Below are 9,174 nucleotides of genomic sequence, written 5' to 3'. Positions count from 1 at the left end.
CTGAAATTAAACAAACAAACAACAACAACAAAAAAACCTTTAAATTAATCTATTTGATCCATCTGGAACAGGGCATTCTCTGTCCATCGGGATGCCTTCCTGCCCCCTTCCCCAGTGTTTTCTCAGGCTCGGCACAGCCTTACAGGAAATTCTTTTTCTGGGAGATGGCTTTGCCGGTGGCTGCCAGGGCACCTTGGCTGCTGGAGGGCTACGTGCTCACACCTCCCCTGAAGAAACAGGTTTTGCTTCTTCTGCACAGGGATTACCACCAGCAAGGGATCAAAACGGGGAAAGGCTCCAGCACGCACACAAAGTGGGAGCGTGAGCACAATGTTTGCTAAAGGCCCGATTTGCCACAGGCATAGTCAGATTTATGGTGTAAACAGCAATTTGACAGGGTAAAGTAACTGCTCTTCCTGCACAGCCTGGGCTGGCTGTGATTTGTGCTAGTGCAGGGACTTTGTTCCCCCAGGATCCTTGCCTCTCAGAGATCTCCATTTGCTCCTTGGAGGTGGCACCTGTGCAAGGAAATCCCACAGCCGGAGGGCGAAGGGAACCGTCCCCGAGAGCGGCCCCAGTGTGGCTCAGCAGAACTTCAGGTGTGGGTCCCAGCCGCCAGCAAGCCCTGCCGTTAGCACTGGAAGTGGGCTGCAGAGGCAGAGCGATTGTCTCAGCTCCGACAAGCTGTGACAAACCCGGGCTGCAGCAAGCAGAAAACCGGCCTCCTCACGCCCGGCCTGCTTCGTACACCTCCTGCCCTGCCCCTCCAGCATGCCACTGCCAGCCTCCTGCTGCACTTCTGGTGTTGTTTTTTTTTTTTTTTTTGGCAGCTTTGAAAAACCCAGAGGTAGAGGAGCCACTGTAGCCCAGGAGGTGTTTCTGCTCTAGCTAGTGAAAACCCATAGGCTTTGTATTGATTTGATGGTGAAAGTTCTCAGGACTTGTTTGGGCTTGGCTTGGCTTCAGCTGGTTTTAGTTGTGACAGACATTGCGTATCCAGTTGCCGTTGCCTTGATTTGTTTTCGTTTTGTAGTCTGCAGGAACACCAGTGGCTATTCAGCGTGGGGCAGGGACTGCAGAATAAAACACGCTGAGGTGAGGGCAGGCCGGGGATGCTCCCAGGCTACAAGCACTGATCACATTGCTCAGGCAATGCAGCACAACCCTGCGAGACAGGTACAGCCAACTTCCAAGACAAAAAAGAACAGAAAAAATGAATAACTGGGAACCGGAACACAAAAATCACACACGGGCTGTGCTAAAAAACGCATGAAAATGAAACTAAGCAGACTAAGACTGAGGAGGAAGAAAGCCCACCATGAACGTCACGTCATATCCTTCCTGCGAGGACCACAGGTTGGGAAAGATCATCACAGCCCTTTCTGGGTAAGAGGACTGGAAGGATACTTCGTCAGGTCGCCCTTAGCATGCAGAGGCACCCTGAGAGGGTTGCGTGATACCAAAGAAAGGTTGTAGATACTAGGAGGAAGGTGGGCTGGTTTTTTGTTTGTTTTGTTTTTATTATTGTTGTTTGGTTGGTTTGGTTTGGCTTGACTTGGTTTGGTCATTTTTTTCCCAGGTGTAACTTTGGCTGTAGTACTAACGAGGCTTTTCTGCATTATGTAGATGATTTGGACTATTCAGCTGTTAAGACTTAACTAGACAAAGAATAATTTTTGAGCTCTGTATGTGCGTCACATTCACCTTTCCTAATGACAAGATTTCGGTGCAACTCCATCCAGCTTCCACAGTCGGATTCAGACATGAAGCTGCAGACAGGTCCGGCGTCGGGAAGAAGGCAGGGACCGGGAGGGAGCTCCTGCGGGACCGGGAGGGAGCAAGCAGGGAAGTGCCACGCAGTCGGTGCTTCGCTGCCAGTTCCTGCCCCACCGGGTAGGACTGTGTAGCCTGCTTTTACTGGAGTACACAGGTCAGGCACTTGGTCTCTGATCTCTGTAGGACCCTCACAAACAAAGTATTCTATTTTATGCTTTTGGTCGGCCCTGCTTGGCATCTTTCGTACAGATCTGAGTGTATCTAGAACAGACCTCAGTTCTTTATTACTCTGAAGGCAGATGAGTAACAGCCTTCTCCTGAAAACAGCATTTTCTCTCACTGTAAGGGACTACCTGAGGTTCAGCAGTCAGGATGGCAGCGTAGGTCCGTGCTGCACAAGGCTATAAACCAGCAAGCTCAAGCACCTGGAGGTGATGTCAGCTTGGATTGCTGCCAGGGTCCATTAAATCTTATAAATATTAGAGAGAAGAAAGGCCCTCAATCTTATCTGAAACATGGCCAAGGAAAAAACATGAACAAACATATGTCCGTGCATCTGCTGTTGGGTATGGGCGGAGGGACTCTGCACAATGCACTGCGCTGGGCCTGGGACTGTGCTACCACACCTCCAAGTTTAATGTTTAGCAATCGCAAAAGGACTCCGTGCCTCATGCCAGACAGATCAGTGGCAAGGCTGGAGTTTGGGTTGTCTGGCTCAGTTTCTGCCCCGCTCTAAGGGAAGTTTCATTATCAGGATGGATGTCGTGCTCCTTAAATGCTGGCTCTGCTGCAGGAAAGGGAGAAGAAGGTCAGGTGTGGATTGGACAGGGGTGACAGCACAAGGCAGGCTAAACAGCCTGATCTGATGCCTTACCCGTAACCTTTGGATGCCTGCTGGCAAGCACCAGTAGCTTGGCTCAGTGCTCCAAACCACAAATGGCTGGAGGGTCAGATCCCATCTTTCCCATGAGGAACAGAAAATCAGCTCCACCACTCAGCACTTGCCACGCACTGCAGCTTTGCCAGGGCTGCTCACAGGCAAGCGCTTCAGCGGTGCGCAGGTTCGCGGTTCGCAGAGGTGGACGGGAGGTATGACTAATGCTGGGGAATTTACCTTGAACACAACAAGCAATGTAACCCCGCAAGCATGACACGGAAAACAATACGAAAAGAGAACAAGGGCTGTGTCAAAAAAAAAAAAAAAAAAAACAAAAAAAAAACCAGGAAACCATCCAAGAACATGGCCCGTCTCTTTCAGGGTGTTTCTGTGTTGGAAATTCATGCTCCTTGGCTATTTTTGTTTCTGCATGGAAGAATGACTATCCGCTGCAGTTACAGTGGGTTCCTGGAAATCAGATGGCGACTGGGGAAGAGTACTCAATGAGACCTAACAGGCTGTGTGTGACCTGGAAGAAATGTAGCCCAGTGCTGATCAAATGTCAATGCTGATGATTCCCACTGCACTTCTCACAGAAGCTCCCAAGACCTCCAGAGCTGGTCTTCTAGGTTGAACTGGAGCAGGGAAGCCCAGCACCTCTGGTAGCAGGTACTAACAGCATCCTTTGCTGTTCATAGTGCTGAGTTCCTTGTCTATGTCCTAGAAGCTTGCTGGAAAGAGGGAGCAAGGACACAGCTTTTGGGAAGAGCCAGACAGTCTTTATACGGCAAAGGAGACAAGACAACCTGGGTCTCTAACTCTGGACATATGATGAGATTCTTTTTCCCCTCCTAATGCCTGCTGGTCCAACTCCTCCCATTCCTCTGGTGGTTGAGCAGGGGCCAGCAGAGCCCAAGACAAGCTGCATTTTGTGCCTAGACCCAACTTTCTGATGCAAATTCACCCTGAGGGTCCTGAGCCTTAGGCAGAAACTGGGCTGCTGAAGAACCGTTGTTTCTCACCTCCCTTCCGGATTTTGCAGACTGGTCATTACAATGGCACGGAAATATTTTAAGGCCAAAATAGTTGGTGCTCTGTACTGCATTTCCCCAGAGCACTTTGTGCTCCAAGAAGCCAATAAAAGACTCCGGTCTGCAGAACTGCAGTGTTTTTTCTAGTGTTGTTACGTGTCTGTCACAGCACAGGCTGGTATGGCCTGGAGCAGTACAGAACCAACCCAACCTCACCTCTCCTGGCCAAGGCAACTCAGGAAACAGATCCTTAGAGCCAAGGGTGGCCTCTCATTTTGGAGATGCCCTCTGTCGATGCCTAATGTAGAGCTCTTGAGACATCACTGTGATGGTGGAGAGAATTGAATGATAGAGGGCCAGGAAATGTTTGGCACTGCATGGCTGCATGTTCTCATATGAAAAAGGCAGCAAATGAGGAACAGCTGTTTGGGGCTATCTGTAGTCAGCGTCTTCACAGAGGCAGAACAACTCCTATTTGGGAAGTAGTTACCACTTCAGGGTTTATGTCTTCAAGGAACTGCTTTAGTTAGAAAATGTAATTTTTAAAAGTAGCAGAGAACATCACACTGGCTTTCACTTCTCTGAACACAATGGCTTCCTCCTTCCTTGTTATTGAGAACAATTTAGGACGCAGCACACAGTGCAAAGTGCTGATGCTCAGTATTTTTCCACAACAAGGCAGCCCACAGCTACTGGTCTGGACCCCAAGCCAGCTAGGCTGCAGTGGGCTACCCTGAATGCAGGTGGGAGCCCCAGCCTTAGCTTGGCTCCTGTCACTGGCAGGTGTTCCAGGGCCAAAGCAGACTCCTGGAGTGTCTTCTTTACCCCTGCAACAAACAACATGGGGGCGGGTAGCAGGGATCTGGCTGAGCATTGCAGTCTGTGGGATGCAGCTCTTTCTCCTGGCAGCATCACATATGAGCCACATCTCTATCATAGAATGGTTTGGGTTGGAAGGAACCTTAAAGATCATCTAATTCCAACCATCCCTGCCATGGGCAGGGCATCTCCCACTAGAACAGGTTGCTCCAAGCCCCATCCAGCCTGGCCTTGAACATTTCCAGGAATATGGCATCCACAGGTTCTCTGGGCAACCCGTTTCAGTGCCTCAGCACCCTCAAGGTAAATAATTTCTTCCTTAGATCTAATCTAAATCCACCCTTTTTTAGTTAAATCCATTACTCGTTGTCCTATCACTATGCTGCCTGATAAAGGGTCCCTCTCCAGGTCCCTCTCCCTGCCCCACAAGCTGCTGGCTGATCCCAGTGGGACATTTCTGGTGGAGGCAGCCCATGGTGCGGGAAGCTGATGGACGAGTCGCACACTCAGGGGTCAGAATCTGACCAGTCTGCAAACACTGGGCACAGCAGGGTCTGGCTGTGTGCACATGGGGCATGGAAAGGTGCCTGCCTGCAGTGGGAATCCGTGCCTCTCCGTGGCAGCCAGAGCAGCCCACACTGAGCACGAGTCATTCTGCAACCGTCCCACGGAGAGTGCCGAGAAGTACAATAAACAAGATTTAAGTTGGTTGAAAGTATTGCATGCAAAGAAACAAATACAGAACAACACACTTAAGATCTTCCTAAACAGAGAAGAGTCCCCAGCAGAGCAATGCAGGAGAGAGCATCAGGCCCCAGGCTTCTGCTCAGTTCATACGGAGGTGGAGAGATCCCCTGATGTTGCAATCCTTCTGCATAGCTTCAAGCCACAAAAGCGATTATTTCCACAGAGCTGGCATGAAGGAGGAAATATCCTATTATCCCCAAAAAGGCAGTCTTTCACCACTGCACTGCAGGCAAGAGAGGGGAGAGGGACATCAGGTCTGGTCACAGCAGAAACCATCACAGCCCACAGGAGGCCACGGCTGCTGCAGGAGCTGGTGCCAGGATTTCCACTGGCATCGGAGTGGCTGTGCCGTGTCTCACCCCAAGGTGGTACAGGAGGGTCTCCCCTCCTTGGAAAAGGGTCTTGCAAAGGCCCTCATGGGCACAGGCAGGAGGTGGGGAGCAGGAGGATGCAGCAATTCAGACAGTTTACCTTTGCCAGAGCCCAGGACCAGGCTCTGGATCTGGAAGAGGATGAGCATGCGCCTCTTTGCAGGAGCCCTGGTTCCTCCCCCATCCCATTCCTCCCTCACATGGCAGCAGGAACGGGAGGCACACGATGCCAGCCACCCAGCCAGCTCCTTCTCCTAGCAGGCACGGCCAGGTCTTGGCCTCAGCCGTGCTCTCCGGGGCAGCAGGCAGCTCCCACCTCCACCGGCCTGTGTGGGCCAGCCCGACTGCCACCTCCCCACGGTGTCACTCCCCGCTTCTCCAACCAACTTGTTCGCACATGATTGCTGGCAGTTTGAGAAAGGAGCTTACCAGAAGCAGCTCTTTTCATTGCCTTCTCAGAAAGGCTTCTCATCTACCTCCTTAGGGCAGCAAGCCACATGCCTGCTAATGGTGGCTATGGGACCAGTTTGGCATGAGTTTACCGTTAATCCGTGACAGCGGGAGGAGAGGTCCAGAAAGTCTCTGTCCAGTGCTGCTGCTGGGGCTGACCCTTACTAATGCTACAAGGGTTTGGGGGGAGGGCTAGCACTGTTTGGCCTCTGCCCTTTTGAATCCTGCCTCCAGCAGTGTCCCCACAAGAGATGATGGCACCCGCGGGACAGTCCCAAAGGGCCAGAGGAGCTGCCAGGAGTGGTGCTGTGCCCTGACAGAGGTCCCCGTGCTGGGCTACCATCACCTCCCGGTCCAAGCTGTGCCTTCCTGGCCCACCAGCTTCCGGAGCCCTGCCAGCCGCTCACAGAAGCGGGACTGCACAGCCCTGCGCCCACAGGCCCCCAGACCAGAGCTGCCAGCCCCTGCACCTGCTCGGAGCACCCTGCTTAGAGCAGCTCCTTCCACCAAGCCACAGCGCTGCACCGGGCTCACAGCCCGAACCCAGGGAGGCACAGGAGCTGCAGCAAAAATCCAGGAGCCTGTACAGCTTCCAGCAGGCAACAAGTCTTTACATGAACAACAAACACACACAGCTCAGCAGGAAAACAACCTCTAAAACAAGGGTCTCTGTGCAGCCTCTTAACCCTTTCAAGGCTTTCTGGCTCAGCTGGCTGACCAGAGTCACTGCGCTGCTTTTACAACTCTTCCACCCCAGCCTTGTTGAACCTCACCTGGTAAAAACAGGGCAACGCCCGGTCCTCTGCTTTTGCCTAGAGCCTCCGTGCTCTCCCCATCTTTCAGCTAATTGATGTGCTCCCTCATCAGCTTAGTTAGAGGACCAGAGTCAGCTTGCTCCTTAGGGAACATGCTTTTGCCATTGCCCAACTCTCTTTCTGAGACCATCACACTTCCCTCACCACCCCCTGCCTGGTGCAAGAGCTCTTCTGACTCCTCACCAGCTGTGGTCCATGCGCAGTGTGCAATTTCAGTGCAGCTGACTCATCACCTAAAAGAGCAACAGGTTACAGATGCTGGCTGTTACTGGGGACAGTGCCCAGCTGGCATTGGCTGGGGATAGCTAAAAAAGAGGTTGCTGGGGCTACGGACAAGGGATTTTCCAGCTCTGGGCCATCATTCTCATGTTAACACTGGGGATGCAGCAGGAGAGAAGGGGAGAATGGAAGAAAAGAGTAACGAGGCATGTCTGGGATTCAAAATGCTGTTTGGGGAATAATTCCTCACCCTGAGGCAGAGCTGATTGCATCATGTGCTGAAAGTGGGGCTTGTAACTAACAGCATTCAAGCTTGTACCTGTGTGACAAAAAACAAAACAAAACAAAACAAAACAAAAAAACACTCTGCAGCAAGTTCTTGAGCAAAGGTGAAGCACTGCCAGCAGTGAACACCTCTGCAAGGCTTCCTCCTGGTGGTGCCACCAGCCTGTGAGCCCCTGGCCGCCACCTCCAGGCATCTGGCTGAGGGCAAAGGCGCCTGTCAGCAAAGGGTGTGAGGTGTCCCCTGGGCGCTCCCTGGAAGGCTGACATAAAACCCCCAATGCCCACAGCTCCTGGCTCGTGGCCAGGGCTCCTGGCTAGCTGCAACCCCCCGGCCTTGCTGGCCTGAAGGGCCACAGCTGCCCTGCTCCTTGAAAGGGTCCTGCTTGCACCCAAGAGCACCAACAGCACTCTGCCCCAGGTCTGCTGGCCACCGAGTTTCCCCGAGTTGGAAGGGCCTTTTTGCCTCTTGCTGCAGTGGACAATGCCATCCTGTGGCTGTTACAACTCTCTGCTGAAACAGAACACACTGCTGCCGCTTCCTGCCACACCACCAGCTCCCCTAACTGGGGCAGGTAGCTCAGGGCAGCAGTAGCAGGACCCGGGCTGCCAAGCACTGACCTCACTTAGGAGTCCCCTGTCCCACCACAGCTGCACCCACCTGCCTGCCCTCCCACGAATCCCACAGATCACGAGGCCGTGTGGCTGTGATTTCAGTGCTGTTGTATCATTTCCTGGAGCAGGAAAAACATCCTGCCTTGGTGCTGGAAACAGCTCTATGCAGCCCACTCTGAGGAGGCTGGGACTTTCACTGAGGAACAATGGGCTGACCAAAAAATAACTTTTCCTCTTGGCTCTGTTCCTCTGGATGTAGCTTTCCCCCTTTTTGCTGCCCCATTCCCTTCTCCCTGTCCTGGCTACTTTCCCAGCTTTCTTTCTTAGTGTCATGCAAAAGTGGCTAAGAACAATTCTGCTGGGACGTAATCATTGGCAGACAAGGTAGGAAGCTGAAGGCAGGCTCAGTACAGACTTTGCCAACTCAGGTATTCTAAACAACAGAAAATATATATATATATATATATATATATATATATATATATATATATATTTTCTTCCCCTGGGGAAGGGCTGGTCCCAAAAGTCCCAAAGTTACAGAGACAGCTTAAGAAGGGAGTTGCAACCAAGACCATGGACCACCCTCCCATCCCAGCACAGACTGGTTGCATGTGGTATTCAGGATGCCCTGTCACCTCCTGCAGTACCACCGCAGTCCTCACTTCCTCAAAATACGGAACATCACACAGTACAAAACCACTGTTAAACGTACTCAGACCCTCTGACTAAAACTCTCTAAAATAAACCAGGCCAAGGTGGACGCCAGGACAGCGGGACATGGCTGCCCGAGCGGCTGCGCTTGCTGCCCCGGTTCAGCCCCGCGGCACATGGGACGGGCGAGCCCCGTGCACACGGAGCCCGCGGGCTGCTGGCTGGTGCAGCGTGCTGGGAGGCCGGGCGCCGGCACCCGACGGCGGCACCGCGTGCGGCGCTGAGTCGCGCTTGCAGCCATTGCGGGGTGCAGGCCGCGACCCGCCGTGGTTTTTCCCTTCGCAGGCCTCGGGTCAGCAGAACAAAGGCGCTGCAGAGTCCTGTCAGCGCCCGGAGGCGGCCCCGCGAGGCCCTGGGCTGGGACTTCCACCGGGTGCTTTTGTCTGGAGGTGGAAGTGGTCTTGGCAGGTTAGCTCAGCCGCCAAATTTAGCCTTTGCAAAACAGACTGCATTGTTTCGCT

This window comes from Oxyura jamaicensis, chromosome 11, assembly GCF_011077185.1.
Source record: "Oxyura jamaicensis isolate SHBP4307 breed ruddy duck chromosome 11, BPBGC_Ojam_1.0, whole genome shotgun sequence".
Lineage (NCBI taxonomy): Eukaryota > Metazoa > Chordata > Aves > Anseriformes > Anatidae > Oxyura > Oxyura jamaicensis.
This window is presented reverse-complemented; position numbering follows the sequence as displayed.